We start from the raw sequence: 6,608 nt of genomic DNA, 5'->3' as shown, positions 1-6,608 counted from the left end.
ACTGCTTTATTTATTTACCAGTGTCACAGCAAAAAATATTATTTAAACAAGACGTGTCAGCGAAATCACAACTTTATTAGGGACAGATTATAAAAATGTAACTTAATGCAGTATTGAAAATGTGTGTGACGTTCAGAAATTTGGGATCAGTAAGATATTTATTTTTTAAAGACATTTCTTCATCAAGGCTGCATTTATTTGATCAAAAATACAGAAAAGAATGTAATATAGTGAAATATTACTATAATAAAGTTTTTCTATTTTAATACACATTAAAATATAATTTATTGCTGGGATCAAATCTGAATTTTCAGCATCATTACTCCAGCCTTTAATGTCACATGATACTTCAGAAATCATTCTAATAAACTGATTTACAGAAAAACCCTGAATTATAGATAAGCTGATAGCCCACCATACTGCCTTTGAAGAAGTATTCTTTAAAAGCACTGTCAAACTTACTGTAGTGAACAAAGAGTGCTGGAACTTAGGCTGTTTGCATCACACTGGTTCCCTCGACAAAACCCAATAGGATTTTTCCACAGACTTTAGGATTTTCGCGAAACATAAAGCCCTGTTCACACTAGCAGCGACTTCTGTCTTTTTCTGGTTTTAGAGTTCAATTGCCACAGTGGGCTCCCCAACACCTTGGGACATGTTTCCACTTGTGCTTCGGTACTCTATAAATGGCTTAAGGAAGCCCATACCTCCAAGGTTTTACTGGACCCGCAGCTGAGCCACTTTTTCTTTCTTTTATTTTGTTTAACTCTCTTCTATATATATCACAAAGGTTTTTCCATTTTTTTTTTTTTTTTTGCATTCTTCAACTAAAAAAAGGGAAAAATAATATTAACACACACACAAACACACAGACACAAGATAAATATTTCTGTTATTACCATTTATTGACAAATTATGAACAAATGTAATGAGACTACATAGTATGTATTGTTTATATACATTTATATATATAAATATATATATATATATATATATATATATAAATATATATGCAATGTATATAATGCATGTGTGTGTGTATTTATGCACTCTAAAATGTATACTGTAGGAGTTCCGGTTTGGGCGACAACAAAATGGCAGCGTGAGAACGAGCTGCTCCCGACTAAGTGACGAAAAGGGCCTAAACGAATAATATTACTCGAATTTATTTACTCTGATCGACTTGGAAAAGTCTTGGAAAAGCTAAAGGTAAGAAAACAGTACAGAACATTGAAGGCGCCTCCGAAGCTAATGACGCCGACTCATTAGCTAATCATAGCGAGGAAGATGTGGACATGGAAGTGGATTTGAAGACGATATTAAGAGAAATAAAAGACTTTCGTAAAGACAACAAGAAAGAGTTTCAAGAGCTCAAAGAGGACAACAACAGAGCAAACCAAAGACTTGACGAAACGGAAGAACAGATAACAACAATGGAGGATCGAATGCAGGTTACAGAGGAGGTGATGAAGGAGATGATAAAACTTCACGGCCAACTGGAAGCAAAGCTAATTGACCAGGAAGGAAGTGACAGGCGCAACATAAGAATCTACTCTGTACCCAAAGGATCTGAGAAAAACCACGCATCAATGACGGCTTTTATTGAACAGTTGCTAAGAGAAAATCTGAAACTTCCTACGGACATGAATCTGCAGATTAAGAGAGCCCACAGAGCTCTTACTACTCTTCCACTTTCTGGATCAGCACCACCACGGTCAATCATTGTGAGATTTCTGAACTATAGAACAAAAGAAGAAATCATTAAAACTGCGTGGCAAAACAAAGGGTTTGTTTGGAGGGGCAAGCAAATAAACTTCGATCATGATTATGCGTCAGGAGTGTTGAAAACACGAAGAGAATACGCGGAGGTAAAGAAGATCTTAAAAGAAAAGGGGATACGGTTCCAAACCCCCTTCCCTGCCAGAATGAGGGTCTTCTACGAAGACGGTCTGTGCATGTACAATTCTGCTACAGAAGCGACGCGAGATATGGCTGAGAGGGGATTACCTGTTGCCGTAGTTAAGCAGCCGGAGACGTTGATGGAGAAAATCCAGAAGATGACGTGGTCTACGAGCGATCGAAGAGGAAGAAGCAGAAGAGAACGTAGGAGACGAGCAGTTGAGTTGAGAAACTCCAACAATTTAGACGTGAATCCGCGGAGGATGGTTAATCCATTGGTTCGAAAGTTACACTTATTTGAGTGACTATTCCGCCGAGACTCGTAACTGTTTTTTTTTTTTTTTTTTCCTTCTTCGTTAGGAGAACCAAGACCCGCGCCTTTGATTTTAAAAACTTGAATGTACAATGGGGACTTTTGTTTTTGTTGTGACATTAAAACGTCTGTTAAATCGAGATAATAGGATCGGGAGCACCGCGAAACTCACTAGCCAGAAGAGATGAGTGACTATCACAGTAAGGTGAACTTGGAGGGCCCTCTTGTGGAGAGAGAGACACCCTCCTTAAAACGGATTTTCCCAAACACAGTTAGGGTTATTTTTAGAACCTCACTTATGGAAGTCTTAAAGGTTTGGATTCAGATTCTTAAAATGTTCATGGTACAATATGTTCTTTGTTCTACTTTGCATTGTTTTGTGGCTGATGTTCATTGCAGCCAAGAGGATGTAGCACAAAAAATGGATATTGTAAGAGAAGTGCAGGAATTAAGTGTAATTTTGAGATGGAGACCAATATACAGAGACTGAGAGTTATCTCTTTGAATGTTAATGGTGTATTAAACCCTCAAAAGCAGACAAAAATACTTTCTAGACTAAGAAAAGAAAAGACTCAAGTAGCCCTTATACAAGAGACACATTTAAACGAAACTGAGCATTTGAAACTTAAACAAAGGGGATTTAAATATTTATTTTCAGCATCTTATAAATCTGGTCACAGACGGGGGGTTGCGATTCTCATATCAAATCAAGTAACTTACGAGCATTTGTCTGAAAAGAAAGATAAAGAAGGTAGATTTATCCTCATTAAAGGGAGAATAAATGGGGCTTTAGTAACTATACTCAACATATATGCCCCTCCGGGTAGTCAATGGTCATTCTTCAGGCAAATATTTAATATGATATCGACAGAATCTGAGGGCATACTTATATGTGGAGGAGATATGAATATTCGCTTGACGAAACTAGACTATTCAGGGAAAAATCCTACACTTCAAAACCGGGTGAGCAAGAAAGTCAATATCATGTTAAGAGAAAATGGTATCATAGATATTTGGAGAAATCTTTATCCAACTGGAAGAGATTATACACATTTCTCAGCTCCCCACTCAACGTACAGTCGAATTGATTACTTCTTTGCTTTTCTTAAAGACAGGCACAGAATCCACTCATGTGACATTGGAACAATTGATATATCAGATCATGCACCAATAGTAATGACAATAAACATTGATGTCAGTATAAGATCAACCCTATGGAAGCTGAATTCAAGTATACTAAATAATCCTTTTGTGAAAGAAAATCTTAAATCTGAGATTGAATCATACTTTAAAGAAAATGATAATAGAGAAGTATCACCAACAATTGTTTGGGATGCCTTTAAAGCAGTCTTAAGGGGGAAAATTATTGCTTATACTGCCTCACTAAAGAAAATGCGACAAGGAAAAATAGAACTTTTGCAAACACAGCTGAAAGAGGCACAACAGGTTCATAGTAGAACAAACGATCCTAGTGAAAAACAGAGAATTCAAAGATTACAGAAAAAGTTAGATGCCATATTAACAGAGGAAATTCAACGTAAGCTAGTATTCCTGAAACAGAATTATTATGAATCTGGAAACAAGTCAATGAGACTCTTAGCATATAAACTGCGAAAACAACAAGCAGATTCAACAGTTTATAAAATAAGAAACCCTCAAACCAAGGTCGTACATTATAAATTGAAAGGAATACAGCAGAGCTTTGAAATCTATTATAGAACTTTATACTCACAACCAACAATGCAAAATGAACAGCATATAGAAAATTTCCTTAACTCTCTAAACTTGCCAGAAGTTACTGAAGAGCAGAATGCTAGTTTAATAAAAGAAATTACAGAAATGGAAATAAATAAATCGATAACAAGACTAAAAGCTAACAAAAGCCCGGGGACAGATGGATACACATCTGAATGGTACAAAAGTTTCCGAGAACAAATAGTCCCAAGACTTCAATCTGCATGTAACTGGGCTCTCCAAAAGGGGGAGATTCCCCCTTCCTGGAGGGGAGCAACAATAACAGTTATTCCTAAAGACGCAAAAGACAAATTAGAGTGTAAAAATTATCGTCCAATTTCAGTTTTAAACATTGACTATAAAATATACACATCGATTTTGGCTAAAAGACTGGAGATTATATTACCTAACCTTATTCAGTTAGACCAAACAGGGTTCATTCGTCAAAGACAGACACAAGATAGCATTAGGCGTACATTACACATCCTATGGCACATAAAGCATCACAAGATAAATTCTATGTTTCTGGGATTAGATGCAGAAAAGGCGTTTGATACAGTTAGATGGCTGTATCTCTATAAGGTATTAGAAAAGTTTGGTTTTCACACCACTATTACTAAAGCCTTCCAGGCACTATACAATAAACCAACAGCAAGAATTAAAGTAAATGGAAATCTTTCACAAGCGTTTACCTTAGAAAGATCATGTAGGCAAGGATGTCCATGTTCCCCTCTTTTGTTTGCTTTATTTTTAGAACCATTAAGACAATATATAAAACAAAATAGAAATATTAAGGGAATAGACATAAATGGAGAATAACAAAAATTATCACTTTTCGCAGATGATATATTAGTTTATTTAGGACAACCAAACCAATCATTAGAAGTCTTGATGGAAACATTAATAGCGTTTGGAGATTTATCAGGCTATAAATTAAATGTACAAAAAACCCAGGTACTAACTTTTAATTACCAACCATCTAGTTATTTGAAGGGAAAATTTAAGTTTAAATGGGGAGAGGAGTGTTTGAAATATTTAGGGGCTCAAATACCCAAAGATATCACACGACTATTTGAAGTAAATTACAAACCACTGTATTCCACAATTAAATCAGACTTGGCTAGATGGAATCTTCTACCATATCTAGGATTATATAGTAGAATTGAATCAGTTAAGATGAATATACTCCCACGTTTTCTATATCTTTTCCAAACACTTCCGATAGAGATAAGTAAACAAAACTTTATTGAATGGGATAGATTGATATCACGATTTATATGGCAAGGGAAAAAAACAAGAATACAATTTAAGACACTACAACTACAGAAAGAAAAGGGTGGCTTTGGCTTGCCATGTTTAGAGGAGTATTATCGTGCAGCTCAATTACGAACTTTATTATGTCTATGTAATCCATATTTTAAAGCCAGATGGAAAGAAATAGAAAATGAAAACCTTAAAAGACCTCCAATTTAAGCTATAATGGCAGATGAACACTTGATTAAAATGTATACACAGGAACTCAATCCGTGGACAACTAACTTATTAAAGATTTGGCAAGACACAATAAATAAAAAAAATTTGAAAGATTTTGTATCAATCTTGAGATGGCCCGCATATGACTCAACTTTTGCTCCAAATACTATAGACCAGGGGTTCCCAACCTTTTTTACTCCGGGGCCCCCCTCCTTCTCCGGACAATTTTGCAAGGCCCCCCTATGCCTGACATGTCCTCTTATACTGTACTTCCGCAGTAAAGAAAAAATATTTATTTTGAAACCTTTTTTATTAACCAAAACATTTGTTTTGCCTTATTATTCTTCTACTGCATGTTATAAAAAAACTCAAAATTCAAACAAACTTTAAATTAAAACTTAAAATATACCTTATAATCTTTAAAGAAAACCTCTGCTCAATTCTAACTTTTAAAATTATTTTACTTCAGACATTCTTTACAACTTCAGAGTACTTTTTCTTAAATAAGTGAACCTGCCGTATAACAGGGAGATACCAAAAGACCACTAAACCTATCCCTTTGAACTTGACTGACTGAATATCTACTGTTTGTATCCATTAAAAACTAATACACAAATTCAAAATACAGCAATTGCATTCTAATTCTGTTGAAACACGATGTGAAGGTTTGGGATCAGTGAACTCTGTCAGTGCACGCCTGACTCCTCTTCTATGGGCGAGCATCCATTATAAAACACTCACAGGACAATAATTTGGACAACTAGGCAAATGTTTGAAATTTCACGCAAAAATAAGATAGGGATCAGAGCCCTGAGAGCGCGCATAGTTTGTGAATCAATAGCGGACTTGCGTGTCTCATGTACGACTTTGACATACACGAGTGTTATACTTTAGGCACGCGCAAGTTCGTTATTATGACACTAATCATTTTTACCTTTACATTAGAGCGACGGTTTGCTTCATGCATGCAGCTGAGAGATGAAACAGTAGTTTGCGTTCAGCGTTTGGAAGTTTTGAGCCGCCATTTAGTCTGTATTTAACAGTGCGATGAGGCTTGCTGCGCCAAGTCTGAAGCAATCAATCACAGAACACGAGAGAGGCTGTGCTTTTATTATTTTCATTTAGCATATTAATAATGAAATTAAACAATTATAGGATAATATTTAAATTATTTTTAAGATATCTCGCA

Source organism: Garra rufa, chromosome 2 (assembly GCF_049309525.1).
Source record: "Garra rufa chromosome 2, GarRuf1.0, whole genome shotgun sequence".
NCBI lineage: Eukaryota > Metazoa > Chordata > Actinopteri > Cypriniformes > Cyprinidae > Garra > Garra rufa.
Note: the sequence above shows the minus strand (reverse complement) of the source record.